We start from the raw sequence: 26,056 nt of genomic DNA on the forward strand, positions 1-26,056 counted from the left end.
CATGTTAAACTCTCAAAATGTGAATTTGGAAAAACATCTCTGAATTATTTGGGTCATATAGTAGGGGGTGGTGAATTGAAGATAGATCCCTCTAAAGTGGCAGTGATTGTGAACTAGCCTAAGCCCAAATCTGCTACAGAAGTGAGAAGCTTCTTAGGGGCAGCACAATATTGGAGGAAGTTCATTTCTAACTTTTCATCAATTGCAGCTCCTTTACATGCTTTAACAGGATTGAACAAGGTGTTTCAGTGCGGAGGCAAACAGTAGAAAGCCTTTGACACCTTGAAAGAAAATATTAGTACATCACCTATACTAGCATTTCCAGATCTTCAAAGACCATTTGAGATCCAAACAGATGCCAATGACTATGCCATGAGAGCAGTGTTGACACAGCACGGTAAACCCATGTGTTATCATTTTGAGACATTTAATTCTACAGTAATTAACTATCCTACATATGATAAAGAATTGTATGCATTAGTATAGAGTGTGAAAAAGTGGAAACATTACTTAATGGGCAAAGAGACAGTAATACATACTAATCATCAACCAATTCAATATCTCCACTCCCAAAATAAGTTGCAACAATGAAGACACTACAGATGGATGGGTTTTCTACAACAGTTTCATTTAGTCATCAGATATAGAAAGGGCATACATAATAAATTTGCAGACATGTTATCTAGACCTATTATAAATGCATCTACTATACTTAAGCATAATTTTGTGTTACATGAAAGTTACAATGAAAAATATGCTCAAGATATATACTTTAAAGATGTGTATGCAACTTTAAGTCAAGGAAAAAGAGTAGAAGAATTGGATTATCATGTAAAGGACCGACTCTTATAACATTGTGGGAATTTATGCATTCCACAAACTGAGAGAGTAAAGATAATTCGAGAAGCACACACTTCTCTGATATCAGGTCACTTTGGGGTAAGTAAAATAGTTGCATAGCTGCAAAGATTTTGTTATTGGAAAAAAATGAATGAGATAGTTTCTAGATATTTGAGAGGATGTACTATGTGTGCTAAAAGCAAGCCCAACAATAAAAAAACTAGGCTTGTACACTCCATTACCATTTCCTTCTCACCCTTCGGAAATTGTTTCCATGGATTTTGTTGGAGGACTGCCTAAATCTAGGAAATGTCATGATTATCTATATGTTGTTGTGGATAGGTTCAACAAAATGTGTATATTGATACCTTGTAATAAATATATTACAACTGAACAAATTGCAAAATTGTTCTTTGAACATGTATGGATTCATTTTGGTTTACCCACTTCCATTGTCTCTGATCGAGACACCCGATTTGTGGGGAAGTTTTGGTCAAGTCTGTGGGAATTGATGGACACCAAACTGAAAAAAAGCACAGCTTTTCATCCACAAACTAATGGCCAGACAAAAGTAGTTAACAAGACAGTGATCCAGTTACTCAGAGGATATTGCAACAAGCATCCTAAGCTTTGGGATGAACATTTGTGTTATGTGAAGCATGCTTTCAACAGAACAAAACATTATTCTACCTAGAGATCTCCTTTTGAGACCTATTTTGGTTTCACACCAAGGTCTCCTTTGGATTTTGTCTTTGGTAAAGATACCATAGTTGAGGGACACAGTGATGTGGATAGAGCAACTAGGTTCATTGAACAAATCCAGGAAATCCACCAGGAAGTACAGGAACAACTGGAAAAGAGCCAAGCCAAATACAAGGCTAGGCATGACAAGCATCATATGGAGCATAATTTACAAGTTGGTGACCAAGTCTGGCTATACATCAGCAAGGATAGGATGCAAGGTGAAGGTAAGAAGCTAAAGCCTATCAGGTATGGACCTTTCAAGATACTTGAGAAGATTGGGGAAAATTCTTTTCACCTTGATCTACCAGCTTACATACACTTCTACTCAGTTATAAATGCCGATTTCTTGAGATTGTTTGAACCTTCACTAACTGAGGATCACGAAGAGTAGAGTCAATTGCCTTCTATTGATGGCCTGCTACCTGAATATCTTAATGAATTGTAGGAAAACATAGTTCTGGACAGGAAGGTGAGGACGATGCACAGGGGAGATGCTGAGTACCTCAGAATTAGGCTCAAGGGTTCAAAGCTGAGCAATGCAAAGTGAATTGAGATTGGACAAGTGAGATAGTTGTACCCTCACTTAGTCGATGCTTGAAAACCAACTTTTGGTGGTCCAAAAGCTTTTTCAGTGGGAAGGTCGTGAACTGAATTAGATCCATAAAGAATAATCAAAGCACCATGACTGTATCAAATCAGGACGAAACTTCGAATTCAAGAACACAGAGTAATCAGGAAGACCTCTGAACAGTGGTAGTTGGCAACCAGTGAGGAATGACGAGGACCTCGATCAAAGTGTGCTAACCGAGGCCCACGAAGATTGTGCAGGAGGCCAAACCAGCACTTGGGAAACCCAGATCGGGAAAAGGAGGTAGTTTCTGATGCGCAATTAGCACTTAATCGCACATTGCTAGGAAAAACCCCTCGAGAAGGAGAGGCCCCAAGTGCTGAGTCACATGGTAGCTGGGAAAACCGTGGGGAAAAAATGCTAAAGGCTGAAGGCGGGATCACACTCCAAACCGGCAGTATTTATTGGGGGCACCCTTAGGCGGTAAGCACAATTGGAGAAAATCAAGCGATTCCACTCAGCGCCCAATGCGTGGCAAGTGGAGGAGAGAGAAAACTATTGCTCATCACGTGATAAGAGGCTAGCAAGTCAACCGTGTGAAATGAGCAAATGGCGTCGGATCTGAGGGACCAGATCTAACGGCTGAGATCGTGCCCAATGGGGAAACTGGATTTGACAAGGGATTGAGCCACGATGTATAAGTATTTGAGTTCTGATTTGACTGTTGAGGTGGTGGACGAGTCATTTCTCGACGTAACCGAAGAATCAAACTGACGAGGAAAAGCTGGCATAGTTCGTAGGAGGACAAGTGGCCACTCCCTATGAGCTGTTGAGGATGACGCAGAGACAGGGGATTCCAAGCAAATAGTAGCAGGAGATTTGACGGAGGTGGAAGAGGAGATGAGAAACCATGAGATTGATTGGCTTCAAAGCCATGAACAGACAGAACAAAACACATAGAGATGAAGAGAGAACAGAAAGGAGAAGATGAAGACAGATAACGAAGAGACAGTGAAGCAAAGAGCAGAAAACAGAAAGACAGAGAGCTAAGCTGACCTGCAGGATAAGGCAACATTGAGCCATCCCTGAGAGGAACTATTAGGGAAATAAGCTCCACATTGGGCTCCTCCCATTGAAGACCAGAGAGGTCAAGAGCTGGTAAGGAAAAGAGTCTGTGCACTCTAGTGGCTTGGGGAATCCAAGAAACCACCCAGCCAAGCAATTCTATTTCAGGAGACTTAGTTTGAGCTCCTCATTGTAATTTTGTGCTTTAAAGACACAATAAAGAAGGCCACCACTGAAAGCTGGACTGGAGACGTAGCCCTGGAGGATAGGGTGAACTCCTTATTAATTTTTTGTGTTCTTGTTTTTGCTTATTGTTTTTCTCTACTGTTTTCTACTTCCAGTGTCTGTATATTTTGCAATATGATTGATCTGTTGCCTAAAATAACATAGACACACACCAGCACATGAGTATGTAATACCTTCATTGAATAATTAAATAATTGAGGTCACTCAAGAGTGATTTTTAGATCAAGCCATGGGGCAAGTTATGGGCTAAACATATACTTGAATTCCTAGTACAGATCTCGAAAAATGGAGTAGAGGAGATCTCGGATGAGGTTGCAGTACTGGCATGAAGTCTGGGCTAAACATATTCAGCCTAATGGAGATCACTATGCTATCACAATCTTGGCTTAAATGAAATGCAAGGATCACTGTGCAGAAAAGAATGTCATCACATCTCAGTAAATATATTTCATGACAGTCAAGGTATGTATGTATATATATATGATGGAAAGAATCTCAGAATCCTTACAGTATTCATATAACTTCAGTCTCACTGTCTCGGCTTAAGGAGAATCTCAATACTGTCGCTCTCATAATCTCGACATAGCAAGAAACAGTCCTTGCATCAGATCTCTGTGGGTTTCGAGGCACATGGGTAGCTGTGATGTATCTCCAAGTAATGATGCAATGAGAACAATGATCAAGAGTGACAGGAACTACATGCTCAGCCTAGTATACAGATCTGTCACAGCAAGCATATCACATGTAAAGACCTTGATGATCACTTGATGAATGAGGAGGCATTATATAGATACATGTGTACTAGATAAAGATATACTCTCGACCTACTTATAGGTGTTAGATCTCAGCTAATATAATGGATCTCGGATAGAGAAGCATACACTCTCGGCACTATTACCTTGGTCATCATTGCAGTCTAGGATTGTCAAGGAGCAGTGAAAAAGTAACAACATTAACTGCAGTGGTGAAGATCATGATATTGCAGCAGTGTTGAAGATCATGGTATTGTTGTAGTGATGAAGTTAAGGTTATAGTAGAAGTGATAGATATCAATGGATTGAGGAATCGTTCAATCAAGGAAGCTGCTGAAAGATGCCTAAAGAAAAATTAGGTATGTATAATTATAATTATATTTGGATTTGATATTATGATGTCATGTTCTGAGGTTGTAGATAAAATGGATCAACCATGATCAAGAAGAAAATATCTCCTCCTCTGAAAGGATGTAGAAAGACATAAGTCAGACTAGATGAAATCAACATGATATGTCCTCATAATGTAGTATGAGGTAGTTGATGACCATTGAAGAACTATGAGAGTTCCTAGAATGAAATACATGAGGATGAAAGAAATCGTGAGAGATGAAACCATGACAAAGGCAGTTAACATCCAGAGGATTAGGAAGACTTGACAAGGAAACCTCCCGGAATGATGTGAAGACTCTGATGGAAGTCTGAAGCAATGAGGACCCTTGATAACAGATATCATTAGGATATGTGTCAACATGTATGCAAGATGATTGATGCCTACAAGAAGATGTCACTAGAAGAAGGCCATCACCAAAAGGTAATATATAAAAAAAATTTTGCTATCTAACTCTTGGAAAAGTTTGGGGATGTTTGCAAGGTCAAGGAAAGGAGAGTTGCGAAGGATGTCACAACTGTGTACCTTTTGACCCAAAGAAATCACTGTTGAAGAAGAGTTAAGACAGATGAGCTTACGAAGGAAGCCCTAGATATGAAGCCAAGGAGGATACTTTCTAGGAAAGAAGGAATGACATGATGAAGGAAAGTGATGGATGGTTGACCCTACATATGAAGAAATTGATGACATTGAAGTCTTGAATCATCGGTCAACTAGAAGACCCTATAGATCATTGATGATAGAGCCCTTGGGTAAGAGGGGGCTCTAGGAAGTTCCTATGAGTAAAGGAACTCGAGCAAGTTTCTGAGTAAAGAGAAAGTTGGAACTCGTCCCTGATTAAGAGGGAGAGTTAGACATGAAATTATTGTCTTTAGTTTGGAAGAAAGAATGGAGGATTGTGTAATCATCTGGCATCTGACACTCTTTGAGGATGTGGTAGGGCATCCAAAACAAGAGTGGGAAAGAGGGTCGACATTCTTGAGGGTTGGGAAGCTGCGGGTGGGTATGACCCTAAGAGAGATAATGACGAGTGTGTCTGTAAGTCATTGGTCTCGCCAACATTGTGCTCTAGTATTTATTTGAGAGATACAATGATTAGTCAAGGCCTTGCCATACAGAAACAATGTTGGTTGAAATGATGCTATAATAGATGGATAACTAATCCAACTCTTTTCTTATGAAAACTCTTGATTGAAAATGTCCATGTACCATGTGTAAATGAATACCTCCCAATTTAAGAGGGAGTGTTGAAAATAGTGTAACTAGGTTCAGTGTTCATTATGTCAAATTAATGTTTGGTCAATTTAGTGTGTCCTAAATTGCTACATTGATTATCAATCCGGGAGTCGTAAACTAATGAAGTGTGGCGCACTATATGTGCAAGATAACATTTCCTTACTTTTTGTCATTTTCGATTTTTATTTTGTTTTGGGGGTTTTTATCTTCGTTTATCTCTTATTATGAATGAAAATCCTATTCTTAAGTCTCTAGAAGGCAAGTATGGATATAGATTTTAGGCAATTATGTCCACTATAATGATTTCCAACACTTAACACTCTAGGAGATCTTAGAATATACTAGTGATGACAGTAATACTTGAACAAGAATGAAAGATGTGTTGCTATCTAAAACAAGTAAGTAATGAACTATTGATCATGAAACTATCATCTCTGCTGCTGTCTAAATATAGAAAAATGATTTAAGCTACCGCACTCAAAGAAATCAAAAGTTTCAAGGAAAGTAAAACTAAAATCAAATTACATCATTCATAGTTCAACCTCTCGCCAGTTAGTCTAGCTATGGCTTTCGGAGATAATCGTGAATAACATGAGCAATCTGATATATAATTGCAGAAAAGTAAAACTAAAATCAAATCACAACATTCATAATCTGATTCCTTGCCAGTTAGTCTAGCTATGGCTTTCGGAGATAACCATCAATGACATGAGCAATCTGATATCTAATTGCAGAAAAGTAAATCTAAAATCAAATCACACATTCATAATTCGATCCCTCGCCAGTTAGTCTAGCTATGACTTTCGGAGGTAACTGTCAATGATATGAGCAATTTAATATCTAATTGCAGAAAAGTAAAACTAAAATCAAATCACACATTCATAATTTGATCCCTCGCCAGTTAGCCTAGCTATGGATTTTAGAGGTAACTATCAATGATATGAGCAATTTAATATCTAATCCAACTAACAAAGCAAGTAAACAAAACTAAAATCAACAAAACAGAACTGGAATTAAAAACTAGGAAAAGAAAAGTCAGCAGAGAATTAATCCCATGTCATTAGTCATTGTGAAAATTATATGCAGATGCCTAGGCTGCCTACTCTATCTTGAAACATACATGCACTGATCAATGTTATACAAAGCTATAAAATCATGAACAGAAGTGGAATGTTAATATCATGACAATTGAAATATACAGAAGTGGAATATATGCAATGGAAATAAGAAAATGATGCATAAAACTTTACAGCAACAAGGGAAACGAAACCTTAGCGTACAGGGGCCCTCTGCACAACCTCGGTCAATAGGCTATCAATCCAAGATTATATTCACGTAATCATGTAGAAACAAAGTCTTCCCATATATTTCAAAACAAAATTACAGCAATAAAACTAGTGTCACGGCACAGTGGGTTTTTAACAACAAAATTACATTAAAAAAGACTAAGACTATGCGTTATAGAAACGCGTTATTTATAACAAAGTTTACATAACTGTTTTCGTGTAGAACTGCGTGAACAGGGGACACATAAAAGACAACGTCCATGGATTTAGTGTACTGGTTTCCGAGAATATTAAATTTATCAACTATGGTTGTTGGATTCTCGTAATGGGTCAGTCTACAGGTGGCAACAGACCCCAGAGAGTTAGGAACGGCCACGCATCCTTCAGAATCCTTCACGTGTTGGAAAACAGAGTCTGGCTGCCGTAGGACTCTTACATTGGACCATTGTTTGACCACCGTTGACCACAGCTTCCCTTGATGAATTCGGCTGAACCAATAGGACCTGATCCATGTCCAGGTCATTTCTAACTTGTCCATGTGGCTTGTTTTGCCTGGTGACACCTGCAACATAGAGTTTAACAAAAACAGCTGCAGAAAGTTGAATCAGCTGCGAAAAGTGACTGGATTCCGCAACTAATGAGAAAAATCTAGTTCAAACAGAAAACAGAAAAACATAGTCAGAAAACCACTTAAATGCTCTTTTAAAATCAATATGCAATGATCTCTGATAGCTTATGGAGTGCTGGTAAGGGAGAAAAGTCTGGGAAAATGTGTAGGAGAGGTGTAATTTCAAAGCTCTACATACCCCCACTGTGAAGGTGTTACATGTCCCCATGCAACCAAAACTTTAATCACCCTCCTTCAGTTCATGTGTTCTGAGACCTCTGCCAATACATCCAGTCTTCTCTTCTTCTTTCTTGGGACCACTACCATCCTCAACTTCCTCATTAGACACCTGAATTTAAGGTTGATGAGAGCCCTGCTCAACCTTCTGTTCTTTTCTTTACCTTTCTATTTTTCTTTTGCCATAGCCCAAGATGCAACATGGTGTTGTCATCAATAATCTTATCTAATCTGCCCTGTTCCTTCAATATTTCGTTTTCTCTTTTGATATGTCTATTTAAGACCTCCAGCTCAAAAACTTCCTGTTTCAGTGATTGGATTTGAGCTTCTTGGGTTGTATTAGGTTGGGCAGATGAAGTACCTAGATCTGTGGCCGTTTTCTCCAAGGACTCTATATAGTCATACATTTCTTGTTGGTTCGGGTCTATCTCAGGTGTGGTCTTTCTTGGGCTGACCCAAAAATCCTGTTGAGAAGGACTGATCTCAAAGTCTAGCCGAGAAGGACTCATGTCAAAATCTAGCTGATAAATAGGAGTATGGTGGGGACCATGGCTAGGAGAAATTGTTGAAGGTTGTTCTGGTGTTTCCCCTCCTAAATCAATAAAGTGGGGCCCTTTAATTTGTATTTTTCTCAACTTCCCTTTAAGTCTGGAACTTCTCCTCAAATTTTGTGGGCTATAACTCTGTTTTTCTTTCCCTTTCTTCTTGGCTGCAGCTGACTGTTCTTGAAGGTAAACTAGTCTTTCAGACAGTATTTGGTGGTCCTCTTTTGAGGAAGGTTCTGGGGTTTGATGAACAGCCTCAATACTTCCTTTTCATTTTGATTTTCTTGGTTTCTTACCCTCAGTTCTTTCCTTCCTATCTTTAGGCAGTTTTTCTTCCCTACTAGTTTCTTTAACTGTGTTAGTAGGGGTATCCTGAATTCTATCACTTGTTTTCTTTCTTTTTCTTCTCCTTGATGTGCTGCTTTCAGGTGTTTCTTGTGGATCTTTAAAGAAATTTCTAACTAAAAATTGCTCCCATGTGTCCTTCTTTTCTTTTAACTGTTTTTCTATAAAAATCTTCACAAGGCCATGGTGATACAAGTGGGATTCTACATCCCCCATATTCTTTTGGACTGTGGTGGACATTTTCTTCAGGCTATTTAGCAAGAAATAGGGCAAATTAAGAGTTTGGTTCTCTAGAAAATTCATCGGTAGACGGGTGTGATACATGTACATTGACCCGAATCGTCCCTCAAAAGTAATGAATTTATGGATTATTAATAGTAAACTAGCCCATTTTTCTTGTAAACTAGAGACAAGGATTCCTTTATTAAAGATGGTTACATCCATACCTGGATTTCATAGGATAACCCTCCATGCTCTCTCGTCAAAGCTCTTATTTTTGAACCACCGTTCTCCCTCCTGTGGGAGCTCGGTTGCAGTTGCTATGGATGCCTCTATGACTGTGAATTTAAGGTCTCCAATCTCCGCTTCTATGTCGTGAAAGGACCTCAAAAAAGTCTTCGTAACTTCCTTGTTGTATCCTTTGAATTTCTGAATAAATTGTAACCACCGGACCTTCCTTAGCATTCTTTTCACTTGCGGATACCCTTCCATAAATTTGGGCCCTTCCGGTTCTGCTCTCAACAAAGGACCCATTCTTTCCTCTTGTCTTAACACGTCTATGTGGGTATTGGATGGACGGAGGTGAGACGGCTGGGTTAGCGGGAGATGGACAGAATTTATGGAAAAAACCAGTGACTGTAAACGGAAAACAAAGAACAGGTAGCGGGAGTGAGTTTATGCAGCGGAGCAAAGGCTTATGTGAACAGGGTAGAAATATAAATGCGACTTGAATAGGATAGTAGGGGAGTAAAATGAGCCCGACATAGTTTTAAACTGAAGTAGACATAAACATGCTCAAGAAATGGCCGCGGAATTTGTGCGGTGGAGAAAAGTGATAATCAAATCAACCACATCCCATAATTATAGGTGGAGTGTCAGAGTACAACCGAACACGAGTTAAAACCGAAGGCCTTATCATGAGGTCGTTTGAAAATAAATGCAAGGCTTGTGGAGTAATCATATAGAGGTCATGGAACGGTTATGGAGCTATCAACGCCAATCATTACATATAATGGAGCCGTGGTTTCAAAACTATGTAAAATGTGCTTTTAAATGCTATTTGAAATAAATCTTACCCATACCTTGGAATTTTTACCACTTTTCATCCATTAACCTTTGATCAACTACTCCTTGTTGATGCTTTTAGGTGCCTCATATCTTCAAAATAGATCCTTGGTCATACCTGCATTTGATTTTCATGATCATTTAACTAACGTTTGACTGTCAGTTTTGAAAAATAGAGTGATGGCTGTGGAAACTGCTTTTGGCTGCAAAAACTGGGTTTAGCTGTGGAAACTGACACAACAATCATATGAATGAAAATGGTCATGAAAAAAAAAACTTTTATTGGCGGAATGAAATGAAATGGATGAAATGGAGTGGAATGAAATGAAGTGGAGTGGAATGAAGTGGAATGAAATGAAGTGGAGTGTCACAAAACTGTGAAATGAGAGAGAGATTTTTTTTTTTTTTTGGAAAATATAGGGCGTTAGGAGTTCCTGATTTTCACCCTATATTTTATGTATAAGATTGCCAATCAGTGATTGATTTTCAAGCTTATACACATATTTTTTTTTTGTATTTTTTTTTAGAAACAGAAAAGAGCAAAGGCTAGGCTGGTGGAGAAGAATGATTCTTCTTCACCAGCCTTATTGCAAAAATATCTTGAAATATTTTGACAAATTCCTCTTTTGAGAGTGGCTTATGATAGATCTTTAATCTGTGTCCATTCATAATAAGAGGAGTTTTATGTTCATCAATGGTTTTTATTCTTACCGCTCCATTGCTAAAGATTTTGTCAATCTCATATGGCCCAAGCCAACGAGTCTGAAATTTTCCTTTAAAATCTTTAAACTTGGAATCAAATAGCAATGCCCAATCTCCTTCTTGAGACTTTTTCTCCATGATGTATTTTTCATGCCACTTAGCTCTTTGATATTGAACTATATCTGTTCTTAGGATTGCCTCTTGTCTGATCTCATCTAGCTCATTCAACTGCTCCATTCTATGCTTTTAGGCTTCTGATAGATCCATTCCAAACTGAACTGCCATCTTGAAAGTTTTGACTTGGAACTCAATGGGGAGCAGGACTTCTTTCCCATAAACAAGTTCATAAGGAGAATGTCCTGCTGTATTTCTCCATGCAATTCTGTAGGCCCACAAGGCTTCAGGAAGCCTTTCTGCCCAATCTCTTCTGTGTAGATGAACAATTTTGGTGATGATGGCTTCAATAACTTTGTTTGTAGACTCCACTTGACCATTTGCTTGCAGATGGTAAGGAGTAGATTTTTTGTGCTTGATTTTGTATTCTTCCATCAGCTTCTCCACCAAGTTGGATGTGAATTGACTTGCCTGATCTGTCACAATTTCTCTTGGAACACCAAATCGAGTAAAAATATCCTCATAAAGAAAACTAACAACTGAATTTTCAGTAGCGGAAAATAATGCTTTGGCTTCTTCCCATTTAGTGACATAATCAGTACATACCAATATATACTTTCTTTGTTTAGATGGTGGATTAATAGGTCCAATGAAATCTAAAGCCCATTTTTCAAATGGTTCGATGAGTACCTATGGTTGCAATGGCATTTCATTTGATAGGGTAGGTTTCCCTACTCTTTGGCAGCTGTCACACCTTTTGACATATTGTTTTGCATCTTTGAAGAGGGATGGCCAATAATATCCTAAAGAGAGGATCTTATAGGCTATCCTTTTGTCAGCAAAGTGTCTGCTGCATGGTTCATCATGACATGCTTTGAGAATATCAGGCATTTCATCTTCCCTAACACATCTTCTGATCATAAGATCTGGCCCTGTTTTAAACAATTCGTTAGAAATCCATGAATATTTTGAACTCTCCTGAATAATCTTTCTTCTTTCACTAGGAAATAAATGTGGAGGTAGTTTCCCTGTAACCAAATAGTTAGCTATATCTGCATACCAAGGAGTCTTAGTAGTTACTGCAAATAAATATTCATCAGGAAACTTATCCTCTACAGGAGAATCTTCTTTAGTATTCTGAATCCTAGACAAGAAATTAGCTACTGTATTTTGTTTCCCTGGTCTATCCAACACAGTAATATTAAATTCCTGTAAAACTAGGAGCCATCTTGTAACTCTGCCATTAGTAACAGGTTTTTTCATTAGATATCTAATCGCAGAATGATCAGTATGAATAAAAGTTTCATAGCCTGTTATATAGTGTCTAAACTTAATAATTGCATGAACCACAGCTAAGAACTCTTTTTTAGTTATAGTATAGTTCAACTCAATGGGAGTCAAATTTTTACTAGTATAGTAAATGGCATAAGGAACTAAATCTTTTTGACCCAACACAACTCCTAGAGCTGTATCTGAAGCATCTATAGAAATATGGAAAGTGAGTTTCCAATTCGGTCCTCTCGAGATAGGCACTTCAGATATTCTTATTTTCAAAGTTTCAAATGCTAATTGACAATCAGGATCCCATTTGAATTCACAGTCCTTTGTAAGTAGTTTGAAGAGTGGAGATGATGCTATTTTAGTGAATTTTTCTATAAATCTTCTATAGTATCCAGTAAATCCTAGAAAACTTCTAACATATTTTTGACAATTTGGAATAGACAACTTGGAGATGACTTCAACTTTTGATCTATCAAATTTAATCCCATCCCCTGAAATATGATGTCCTAAGAAAATACCTTTAGTAAACATCATAAAGCATTTTTCATGGCTTAATGAAAGGTTTGCCTCTTTACATCTTATAAGGACTTTTTCCAAATTTTCTAATGCCTCTTCAAACAAATTACCATAAACTGTAAAATTATCCATATAAACCTCTACACAATCATGGATTAGATCAGAAAAAATTCCTAGTGCTGCTCTTTGGAATGTTACGGGTGCATTACGTAATCCAAAAGGATGTACTTGATAAGAAAAATTTCCCCATGGACAGGTAAATGTGGCCTTGTCCTGATCCTCAGGTGCTACCTGAATTTGATTATAACCACTAAAACCATCTAGAAATGAAAAGTACTTTTTTTCTACTAATGTATCTAATACTTGATCGATAAAGGGCAAAGGAAATTGATCCTTCAAAGTTGCTTTGTTCAATTCCCTGTAATCAATGCATACCCTCCATTTACCATTCTTTTTGGGTACTATAACCAAATGAGAAACCCATTGGCTATCTGAGATTGGATAAATGAAGTTTACATTGAGTAGTTTTTGGAGCTCTTCTTTCACTATCTCCCTAAGTTTTGGATTCATCCTTCTCTGAGGTTGTTTGATTGGTCTACTGTTTTCCTCAATATAGATATGATGGATGCAAGTCTTAGGTTCAATACCTTTCATATCAGTATACTCCCATGCAAATGTAGTAGAATGTTTTTGCAAGATTTTGGTTAGCTCTCCCTGTCGTGATTTTTCCAAATTTTTGTTGATATTCAGTGCTTTACCTGGAAAAATCTCAATGGTAGAACTACCAAAATATTTCATAGAGTAAAAAGACATTTGTCTTGATGATAAATACTCAATGTCGGAATCTAACTGAAATTGTGTGTGGTCATATTCTGAAGATGTTTTAACATTTTCTAATGTGTTCAAAATTTGACTATCTTCACTGATTTCAGAAATGGTAAAGACAAGTTGTATAGTGTCCTCATCATCGACCCATTCATTGTCTCCTACTTCTGTAATTGCTTTTGATGGAGGATACAAATTGAATTTCTTTGTCGATCTACCATCAGAAATGTACATATCCCCAGATCTACAACTAATGAAAGCATCAGCTATGGCTAGCCAAGGTCTTCCTAAGATGAGTGGATGCCCTCCTAAATTACTCTTGGGAGTCAAAATCATGAAATCTACTAGATATTCCCAAGAATCTAAGGACACTGAAATATCTTCTAATACACCATCTGGTTTGATTATTGATCTATCTGCAAGTTACAGTAAGGTAGGTGTAAAAAGAAGATTAGGAAGTTTAAGTTGTTCCATAGTCTATCTACTCATAATGTTGATAGCAACCCCTAAGTCAATCAAAGTATTTGGAATTTCTATCCCATTTATATGTGTCTTGACAATTGGACTACCTGGATCTACATATTTCTACATGGTAATTTTTCCCATCATGATATCTGCAATTTTTCCTACCAGGTGGATTCTTCTTGTATCTCTTGGTTTCCTTCCTAGTCTTTTGAGACTCAACTCCTTTATTATTTTTTCTAGAGTAGTAATCTCTCTAATGACTTGTAGCAAGGGAATCTTGATATAGACATTCTTTAATTCATCTAGGAAATCATAGTCAGGCAATAAGATTTGTTTTTCCACCCCTTTGTCAATTTGTACTCTTTCAGGGAAAGGAGGTGTGGATGAAGATGCAGGTTGCTTAACTACAGGAGTTGTGGGGGTTGACTCTTCTTCTTTTTCTTTTTGAATGTTTTAGTTTTGAAGAGATGCTTCCTCAGAACCTTTATTGGCTTTAAGAGAATACTCCTCAGAGGTATCTTGCTCCTGAACATCTATAGAAGGTTTTTCTAAAACTCTACCAGACTTGAGTTGTACATCATTGAGAGGAACAATCATATAAGTAGGAAATTGTTGTCCTTCTACCATGTAAGCATTCTGAGGATTTTTATTATTGGGATTTGGCAATGGCTGGGCTGGTAGTTGATTTTCTTTTGTTGAAATGGAAGCAAGAGTTGAGAATTTGGGTTTTGTTGAGATGTTGTTGTGGAAATGGTAATGAAAGTTGTGGGTTGTGATTTGGATTTTGTCGAATTTGTTGATTTTGAAAAGATGGAGGATATTGATAAAATTGAGCGAATCTCCCATAAGGATTTTTCATCCCTTGTGCCCATGATTGGTACGGATTTTGAGATTGGGGCCAAGGTTGTTGCCAAGAATTCCAATTTGGTGGGATCTGAAAATTCATAGGATTGTTAAACCCTTTATTTTGTGGCCCCTGCCATGGTCTTCTTGAAACAAAACAAAGGGATTCTACTGAATTTGGATCTTCCTGAAAGACAGCTTTGAGCCCAGGAATTGAAGGACAATCCTTGGTCTCAGGGCTTTCTGAGCAAATCATACATGTCTCTAAAACTTTTGCATCCAAGAGACATTTTTCTTTCTACATTTTGGAAAAAAGATGGCTAAGGCTTCGGCTTCTGCTTTCTGCTTGTTTTGTATTTTAAGGGTGTCTAGATGTTCACTAAGGCTCCCTAGAATATCAGTTTAGAACTCATCAAGAATATTCCCAATCTCTTCCCTACTTACTAATCCAGTTGCAAATTTGTTTGCTCTAATAAGAGAAGGATCTCTAGGCCCTCTTCTAGTTTTAGATTTTCCCCTTGAGAGATGGACACATAGTTCTGCTATGTCATGGAGTGGAAGTTGAGAAATATCTCCCTTCCCCATCATGTTTAAAATATCTATCCATTCATCTCTAATGGCTTTCAATAGAAGGGATTTCAAGGTTTCCTCATCTAAATTGCTCATTTTTGCTCTCTTTAAGTTGTATTGAAATCTTTCAAGTAAATCCACCAAGTTTTCATCTTCTTTTTGCATCATCTTGAATACCTCATCCTTATGATTGGTGGGCATACAATAATCCAAGTATCTATCCAAAAATGTTTGTTTCATATCATTCCAAGTCCTAATAGATTGAGTGACTAATCCCATGAACCATTTCAAAGTATCTCCTTTCAATGTTGAAGGAAACAATTTGAGTTTTTGAGAGTCTTCCATATAGTCATAGGTTCGGCACAAGACTTCAAACTCAAATAGAAATGTTTCAGGATCCTCATTTCACAACCCATAAAAGCTTGGGAGGACAGATGGTGAAATATTTTTCATTGTTGTCTGGGTCTCCTTATCGGCTATAGGGAATCCAAATGAGTTATCTCCATCCATATTTCCCCCATTGTTACTTCTACCTCCTCCATTATTTCCTCCTCCTCTACCTCTATCTCTGCCCCCTCCTCCAAATCCATTCACTACTTCCTCTGTCATGATAGTTTCCCTAGAGTTCTCAGAGTCCTCTGGTTCTTCTATTAATGGCGAATGAGGAAGAATTTCTCCCTCCTCTTCTTCAGGTGATTCTACTTCTTTGATTACAATGTGTCCCCCTATAGAAGTGAAGAAAGGTTCTTCTCCTAGGTCAGATTTGATGGATAGTGTGGGAGAGTCTCCTAATTCAACTGTTGCCCCTTGAATTCTAGGAATTCTAAGGCTGGGAGTGTGAGTCGAAGATGATGGAGGTGTATCTTGTCTATGCCTTGAAGTAGATGGAGTTGTGAAAATCGAACTTTTGGCCCTAGCTATAAACCTTCCCCTAGAATCTCTTTCTCTATGCATGTCATTTTTTTATTTTTTTAGTTTTCAAGTCAGGCTAATAATTCTTTTTTTGATCTTGCAGGTCACACTAGGTGCAAGAAGAGAGCATAATCAAGAAATTATTAAACTAACAACTCTCTTTTCTGATCCTCCAGATCACACTAGGTGCAAGAGGAGAGCATACTTCAAGAAGTTATCAATTTTTCCCTTCTCTCTTTTTTTTTTAAAGATTCGCTACCTAGTTACACTTCCCCAGCAATGGCGCCAAAATGTTTGGTCAATTTAGTGTGTCCTAAATTGCTATATTAATTATCAATCCGGGAGTCATAAACTGATGAAGTGTGGCGCACTATATGTGCAAGATAACCTTTCCTTACTTTTTGTCGTTTTTAGATTTTTATTTTGTTTTGGGGGTTTTAATCTTCATTTATCTCCTATTATGAATGAAAACCCTATTCTTAAGTCTCTAGAAGGCAAGTATGGATATAGATTTTAGGCAATTATGTCCTCTATAATGATTTCCAGCACTTAACACTCCAGAAGATCTTAGAATATACTAGTGACGACAGTAATACTTGAACAAGAATGAAAGATGTGTTGCTATCTAAAATAAGTAAGTAATGAACTATTGATCATGAAACTATCATCTTTACTGCTGTCTAAATAAAAAAAAATGATTTAAGCTACTGCACTCAAAGAAATAAAAATTTACAAGGAAAGTAAAACTAAAATCAAATTACATCATTCATAGTTCGACCTCTCGCCAGTTAGTCTAGCTATGGCTTTCAGAGATAATCGTCAACAACATGAGCAATCTGATATCTAATTGCAGAAAAATAAAACTAAAATCAAATCATAACATTCATAATCTGATTCCTCACCAGTTAGTCTAGCTATGGCTTTCGGACATAATCATCAATGACATGAGCAATCTGATATCTAATTGCAGAAAAGTAAAACTAAAATCAAATCACACATTCATAATTCGATCCCTCACTAGTTAGTCTAGCTATGGCTTTCGGAGGTAACTGTCAATGATACGAGCAATTTAATATCTAATTGTAGAAAAGTAAAACTAAAATCAAATCACACATTCATAATTCGATCCCTCGCCAATTAGTCTAGCTATGGCTTTCGGAGGTAACCGTCAATGATATGAGAAATTTAATATCTAAGCCAACTAACAAAGCTAGTAAACATAACTGAAATCAATAAAATAGAACTGGAATTAAAAACTAGGAAAAGCAAAGTCAGCAGATAATTAATCCCATGTCATTAGTCATTGTGAAAATTATATGCAGATGCCCAGGCTGCCTACTCTATCCTGAAACATACATGCACTGATCAGTGTTATACAAAGCTGTAAAATCATGAACAAAAGTGGAATGTTAATATCATGAAAATTGAAATATACACAGGTGGAATATATGCAATGGAAATAAGAAAACAATGCATAAAAATTTACAAAAACAAGGGAAATGAAACCTCAGCGTACAGGGGCCCTCTGCACAGCCTCGGTCAGTAGGCTATCAATCCAAGATTATATTCATGCAATCATGTAGAAACAAAGTCTTCTCATATATTTCAAAACACAGTTACAGCAATAAAACTAGTGTCATGGCACAATGGGTTTTTAACAGCAAAATTACATTCAAAAAGACTAAGACTATCCGTTATAGAAACGCGTTATTTATAACAAAGTTTACATAACTATTTTCTTGTAGAACTGCGTGAACAAGGGACATGTAAAAGACAACGTCCATGGATTTAGCGTACTGGTTGCCGAGAATATTAAATCTATCAACTATGGCTGTTGGATTATCGTCATGGGTTAGTCTATAGGTGGCAACAGACCCTAGAGAGTTAGGAACGGCCATGCATCATTCAGAATCCTTCACGTGTTGGAAAACAAAGTCTGGTTGTCGTAGGACTCTTACGTTGGACTACTGTTTGACCACCGTTGACCATAGCTTCCCTTGATGAATTCAGCTGAACCAATAGGACCTGATCCATGTCCAGGTCATTTCTAACTTGCCCATGTGGCTTGTTTTTCCTGGTGACACCTGCAACATAGATTTTAACAAAAGCAGTTGCGGAAAGTTGAATCAGTTGCGGAAAGTGACTGGATTCTACAGCTAATGAGCAAAATCTAGTTCAAACAACAAACACAAAAACATAGTCAGAAAACCACTTAAATTCTCTTTTAAAATCAATATGCAATGATCTCTGATAGCTTATGGAGTGCTGGTAAGGGAGAAAAGTCTGGGAAAATGTGTAAGAGAGGTGTAATTTCAAAGCTCTACAATTATGCATTAATGTGTTTTTTGTATTAAAATAATTATTTTGCTCTAATTAAAGGGGCTCAAGACAAGTCATGTAATAAGTAAAGACCACCATGTATTATTTATAAATGTAATGAATATAAGTCCTTCTAGATCATCAAAGAAAATACTCAACTGTGTACCCACATATTTACTCAAGGAAAAACCGCTCAAAGGCTATGGATTCACGTCGACTCAGCTAGTTAATCAAAGGAAATGTCGACCTAAATCTAGGATCATGTCAGCTAAATATAATGTGACAGAAAGTGTATTTATAGGCTAAGTGTGTCTCCTCCAAAACGCAATTCAAGTCTGATCTCTCACATTGAAGGGCAACAGTCTTAAGGTCGAGGAAAGGGAAGGTAGCCGCAACACATGAGGAAGTATGTCCCCTCATGCGAAGTCACCACCGATCCTGCTCCTCATCATGTTATACAAGTCAGGGTTAGGGTCTTGCATTACTTAATTGTGTGAAGGGTTTGAAGTGTAGTTATGGCCGCAATCAAGAAAAGGAGACTATTGTTGGAAAGTGTGAGGGTATCGTAGGGCTAGGAGAGCCCTAACTTCATCCACCTACATGCATACCTTCTGAAATCTCAGGCTTCTTCCTTCACTGTGGTGATAGTCAACATAATTACCTTATGAAGATAAGCCTTATTCGTAACCTTGACAATATATGAGACATTTACATGTGAATCAAGGATAGATCAAGGCTAGGAGAGCCTATCCGAACTATTTTGGAGTGGACTCTCATAATCATTCAACTGCAGAACTGAACAGTGTGATTGGGTACACATTCTGAGGTATTGTCATTTGATGTTGAAGGCATTTCAGAGTCAAGTTTGGGTCATGTAACTTCTCAATAATGATTTTGTAAGAAAGAGTTCAAGGGTTTTTTCTCTCAAATTTTGGAGAGGTTTTTTCCCTAGCATGGTGCCAATATCTTGTGTACTTGTGCATGGTTGATTTTCTTGTTTTGGTAGCTGATTGATGATAACACTTCATGGTAATAATAATATTAATAAAATATGAAGAAAAATAATATCTCAAGTAGTTATCAAAGTAAAGAGAAATAGATTAATTGTATTGCCCTTAATTTCTCAACATGGTATCATAGGGAAGGATCAACAAAGGGCGTAAAGAAGATCAACTCCCTCTTATAGAAATTAGCAAGTATGTGTCAGCAAAAAAAGTTAGAAGGAATATCTTAGTTGGAAACAGATGTCATAAGGAATTAACAAATGCGGTAATTATCACAGTGATAATTCTCTCCTCCTTGGTGGGACTCTTTTCCATGAAAGGGGTCAGAGTCAATATTCCTGTGGTAAAGAGGATCTATGAGATCATACAATAGTGCTAACTCGGCATAATTATGACAACTAAAGACTTCGAAGTATACCACAGTGGGAAGACTCATCTCTAGCACCTCGGTTCATCCAAGTAATATCTTTTTTGCAATGAACAATAGTGGTTAAGGTTACAAGAGGTGGATCTACATTCTTCGCATAACTATTATGGTCTCAGTTTTAAAATCACAATGTTATACCCTCTTGATATACCCTTAGTAATAAAAATAATATCTCTATTGCATACTTGATGATTACTGTATCACTGAATATAATCTCAATCTTGATGAAAAGACATAGAAACATCTTTTGACAAAGATGATGAGTCTTAGAATTATAATACTATTAGAAGCAAGAATGACTATTGGAATTTAAGTATCTCAATCTAAGTGGACTTGTTTCATAACAGTCAATGTATACCTATGATGAAGAAGGGCTCGAAACCCTCACTATATTTAAATAGTCTCACTATCTTGGAATGAGATCTCATAGTCTAGAAATATACTCTTGGCATACTGTCTCGGCATTACCATAAAATGAATATTGGTGATTCTCGACATATCCATGATATAAAGGAACACAAATTGCTTGGAGATAAGGCCTAAGTCAAGGTAAAGGCCACAGTCAAAGGTGAAGCCCCAGTCAAGTATGAAACTGCAGTCATGGAGAGGAACCACAGTAGAGGGTAACCGCAGTGCTCAAGAGGAAGCCACAGCCATAACCTAGGCTATATGGAGAAATAGTAACTTTGATCAGGACGTAGCCATGAGGCAAGTTCTGGGCTAAACATATACTCGAATTGCTGGTGCAGATCTCGGAAAAATGGAGTAGAGGAGATCTAGCATGAGGTTGCAGTACTCACTGTTATAGCTCCATTTACCATCCTTGGTACTTGTGATTCTTGGTTTATGGCCTAGGGCAACCCCTCGTTCAAGACTTGGTCCAAATATTTTAAAAGCAATGTTTTATTCCATGTATGCTACTTTTCCCTGAGATAAAAGCATGTACATGAAAGTTAGTTAATACCCAATGTGTATATGTGTTAAAACACTTAAAAAAATTAAATTTCCTTAATTATGGGTGGAGTTCATGGGTTTTACCTATTGTTTACCTCCTAGTGCCTGTGGCCCAACTGTTTCTCAACTAAAAAACTAATTGGGAGAAGTATAAATAGACTTCTATGGGAAGGCCTAAAGGAAGGAAGAAGAGATAGGATTACTATACTGAGATTATACCTGACTGAGCTTGAAGTATCCCTATGCTTAAACCACTTCCCCAAGTTTAAGGAAACCCTTGCTTCCTTGAGTGTTGATATTCTCCCACTTGCTTGAGATATCATGGTATTGGTTATGGAAGGATGCTATTGAAGACTGGGACTGGACGAGTCTGGAGGATGGTTCCACTTGGAGCCAGAAGAAGAAGACTCAGGTGAACTCTTTCTGTGTTAGTTATATCTTTCTACAATAAAAAGAAACATTGTCTTGTTCATGAGATTGACTTTGTTTATGCATCAGATATTATTTTAATTCATGTATGAATTTTATTTTGTTGTATAACTAAACATTTTCTTACATGATATAAATTTTATTTCATTAAAATGCTTTATCTATATGCTACTTTGTGTGTTCAAATTAGTTGATTGGCAGATTTGAAGATCATCGGGAGTTGTAGAGGGTCTGAACCCTACTGGAACTACCAAAACGAAGGACATTTAGGTATGGTCACTATCGCATAGTTTGTTTCTATAAGCATGTTTCCTGAGTTGTATGCGTGTTTCTTACTGTAGCTTTCTCTTGCTCTGTTGGGATTCCAACCCAAAACCAAAGGGTACTTATTCCCGTAACATTGACATGAAGTCTAGGCTAAACATATTTGGCCTAATGGAGATCATTGTGCTATCACAGTCTTGGCTTAAATGAAATGAAAGGATCACAGTGTAGAAAAGAATATCATCACATCTCGGTAAATATATTTCATGATAGTCAAGGCATATATATATGTGATGGAAAGAATCTTAGAATCCTTAAAATATTCATATAGCTTCAGTCTCACTTTCTTCGTTTAAGGAGAATCTCAATATTGTTGCTCTCATAATCTCAACATAGCAAGAAATAGTCCTTGCATCAAATCTCGGTGGATATCGAGGCACATGGGATAGCTACGATGTATCTCCAAGTAATGATGCAATGAGAAAAATGATCAAGAGTGACAGGAACTACATCCTCAACCTAGTATACGAATTTGTCACAGGAAGCATATGACATGTAAAGATATTGATGATTACTTGATGAATGAGGAGGAAATATATAGATACATATGTACTAGATAAATATATACTCTTAGCCTACCTATAGGTGTTAGATATTGGCTAAGATAAGGGATCTCGGATAGAAAAGCATACAACCCGAGAAGCATACACTGTTGACACTATTACCTCAGTCATCATTGCAGTCTAGGATTGTCAAGGAATTGTGACAAAGTAACAAACTTAATTGTAGCGGTGAAGATCATGATATTTTAGCAATGTTCAAGATCATGGTATTGTTGTAGCGATGAAGTTAATGTTGAAGAAAAAGTGATATAGATCAAGGGATTGAAGAATTGTTCAATCAAGGAAGCTGCTAAAAGATACCTAAAGAAAAATTAGGTATGTATGATTATTATTATATTCGTAATTGATATTATGATGTCATGTTCCGAGGTTGTAGATAAAATAGATCAAGCATGATCAAGAAGAAAATGATCTCCTCCTCTTAAAGGATGCATAAAGGCATAATTCAGACTAGATGAAATCAACATAATATGTCCTCATAATGTAGTATGAGGTAGTTGATGACCATTGAAGAACTATGAGAGTTCCTAGGAATTAAACACATGAGGATGAAGGAAATCGTGATACATGCAACCATGACAAAGGTAGTCAACATCCATAGGATCAGGAAGACTTGACGAGGAAACCTCCCATAATGATGTGAAGACTTTGATGGAAGTCTAAAATGATGAGGACCCTTGAAAATGGATATAATTGGGAGATGTGTCAACATGTATGCAAGATGATTGATGCCTACAAGAAGATGTCACTAGAAGAAGTCCATCACAAAAAGATAATATGTAATTTGTTTTTTGGTGTCTGACTCTTGGAAAAGTCTGGGTGTGTGTGTAGGGTCAAGGAAAGGAGATTTTTGAAGGATGTCACAACTATTTACCTTTTCATCCAGAGCAATCACAGTTGAAGAAGAGTGAAGACATATGAGCTTATGCAGGAAGCCATAGATATTAAGCCAAGGAGGATACTTTCTGGGAAAGAAGGAATGACATGACAGAGGAAAGTGATGGCTAGCTGACCCTACATATGAAGAAATTGATGACATCAAAGTCTTGAATCATTAGTCAACTAGAAGACCCTATAAAGCACTGATGATAGAGTCCCTGGGTAAGAGGGAGCTCTAGGAAGTTCCTATGAGTAAAGGAACTTGAGCAAGTTTTTGAGTAAAGAGAAACTTGGAACTCATCCTTGATTAAAAGGGACAATTAGACACAGCATTCTTGTCTTTAGTTTCGAAGCAATAATGGAGGATTGTGTAATCATCTGGCATCTGACACTTTTTGAGGATGTGGTAGGGCATCCAAGACAAGAGTGGGCAAGAGGACTGTTATTCTTGAGGGCTAGGAACCCAATATGAGAATAGTCCTAGTAGGGCATACTCGAAGAACACCTAGGTGGGCATGACCCTAAGAGAGACAATGATGAGTGTGTTTATAAGTCATTCGTCTCACCAACATTACGCTTTGGTATATATTTGATAGATAGAGCAATCAGTCAATTCCTTGCCATATGGAAACAATGTTGGTTGAAATGATGCTATAACAGCTAGATAACTAATCTGAATCTTTGCTTATGAGAACTCTTGTATTGAAAATGTCGATGTACCATGTGTATATGAATACCTCCCAAGTTAAGAGGGAGCGTTGAAAATAGTGTAACTAGGTCTGGTCTTCATTGTGTCAAATTATGCATTAATGTATTTTTTGTATTAAAAGAATTATTTTGCTCTAATTAAAGGGGCTCAAGACAAGTGGTGTAATAAGTGAAGACATCCATGTATTATTTATAAATGTAATGAATATAAGTCCTTGAAGATCATCAAAGAAAATACTCAAATGTGTACCCACAAATTTACTCAAGAAAAGGGAAAGGGAAGGTATCCACAACACCTGAGGAAGTCTATCCCCTCATGGGAAGTCAACATCGAGCCTGCTCCTCATCACAGTATACATATCAGGGTTAGGGTCTTGCATTACCTAACTATGCAAAGGGTTTGAAGAGCAGTTATGGCTGCAATTAAGACAAGGAGACTACTGTAGGAAAGTGTGAGGGTATCGTAGGGCTAGGAGAGCCCTAACTTCATCCACATACATGTATACATTTTAAAATATCGGTCTTCTTCCTTCACTGTGGTGACAATCAAGATAATTACCTTGTGAAAGCCTTGAATATAAGCCCTATTCATAACCTTGACAACATATGAGACATCTACATGTGAAGCAAGGATAGATCGAGGCTAGGAGAGCCTATCCAAACTGTTTTGGTGCATACGATCATAATAATTCAACTGCATAATTGAACAGTGTGATTGGGTACACATTTTGAGGTATTGTCATTTGACGTTGAAGGAATTTTAGAGTCAAGTTTGGGTCATGTAACTTCTCAATAATGATTCTATAAGAAAGATTTCAAAGGTTTTTTCATCTCACATTTTGGAGAGGTTTTTTCCCTGGCATGGTGCCAATATCTTATGTACTTGTGCATGGTTGATTTTCTTGTTTTGATAGCTAGTTGATGATAACCCTTCATGGTACTAATAATATCAAACAAATATGAAGAAAAGTAATATCTCAATCAATTATCAAAGTAAAGAGAAATAGATTAATTGTATTTCCATTAATTTCTCAACACAGAATGTGTCTGCCATTACTTTAAAGTTCAGACCACTAAACTACTCAACTTCTCTATTTGCAGCTCGTACAAAAGACACAAGGTGAGCATATAATTGACTTTAGTAGAAGCAATAATTTAATCTTGGGAGGAAAAATGGAGGTTGAGCCAAAATATTATAGGTTTAGGGTTTTGCAGAACCTAAGGCCAGAAGAGGAGCAAGCCAATTATCGTGTAGGATCCCATTGAAGATCTCCCCTATATTCTCTAAAGAAGGTACCCAACAATGTCAAAAAGGTGGGGGTATTAAGGGATGTGTACTAGGGGGAAAAACCACATCAAAAACTTTGGATAATAATGGATGGTTAGACGTGTTTAGGAAAAATGACATTTCTAACAAAAGGACAAGATCAAAATGAAAAGCACGTTATGATGTTGTTGGTGACAAGACTAAGTGTTAAGTGGAAGTCGGTTTTTCTATCTTATGCTATGTCCTTGTACCAACGAAGCATTCTTTGCATGGTTACAAGAAAGAAGTTGGAAGGCCAGAAAGTATCCCCAAAGTTTTCACTGTTCATAATTTGGTAGAGGATGGCCAAGGCAATGAGGAGTTTATATTAAAGGAGGGTGTTCCAAAACTTGAGCTTCTTTCATATCTGAACTCTTATGAGGATACTTTGGGTGTCGATAAGGAATTTAGTCTAAAGGTGCGCACTTCAGAAGGAAGAGAGGAAAAATGTGGTGGAGATAGGGGTTTGAATGTTGTGGAAATAGTTGGTGGCAGACTTGTGGTTAATTTAGGTAAGAAAGGTGAGAATGCATAAAACTTCTAAAAACAAAGATAAAACTAGTCATAGCTAAAGATGTTACGATGAACTAGGTAGTTGAAATGTTTAATAAAACCTTGACAGGACAATTCTATGGAAGGTATATATCTGAGAAGAACTTATCTCTCTGGTTGTATAGGGTTTGGAAATCATCGCAAGAGTACATCCACACACTCATGAGAGATAGGTTGCTTTCCATTTCAAAACTAAAGTAGATGCAACAAATATTTT

Source organism: Pinus tabuliformis, chromosome 2_2, assembly GCF_031772625.1.
Source record: "Pinus tabuliformis cultivar Carrire ecotype Pingquan chromosome 2_2, CPIR1, whole genome shotgun sequence".
Lineage (NCBI taxonomy): Eukaryota > Viridiplantae > Streptophyta > Pinopsida > Pinales > Pinaceae > Pinus > Pinus tabuliformis.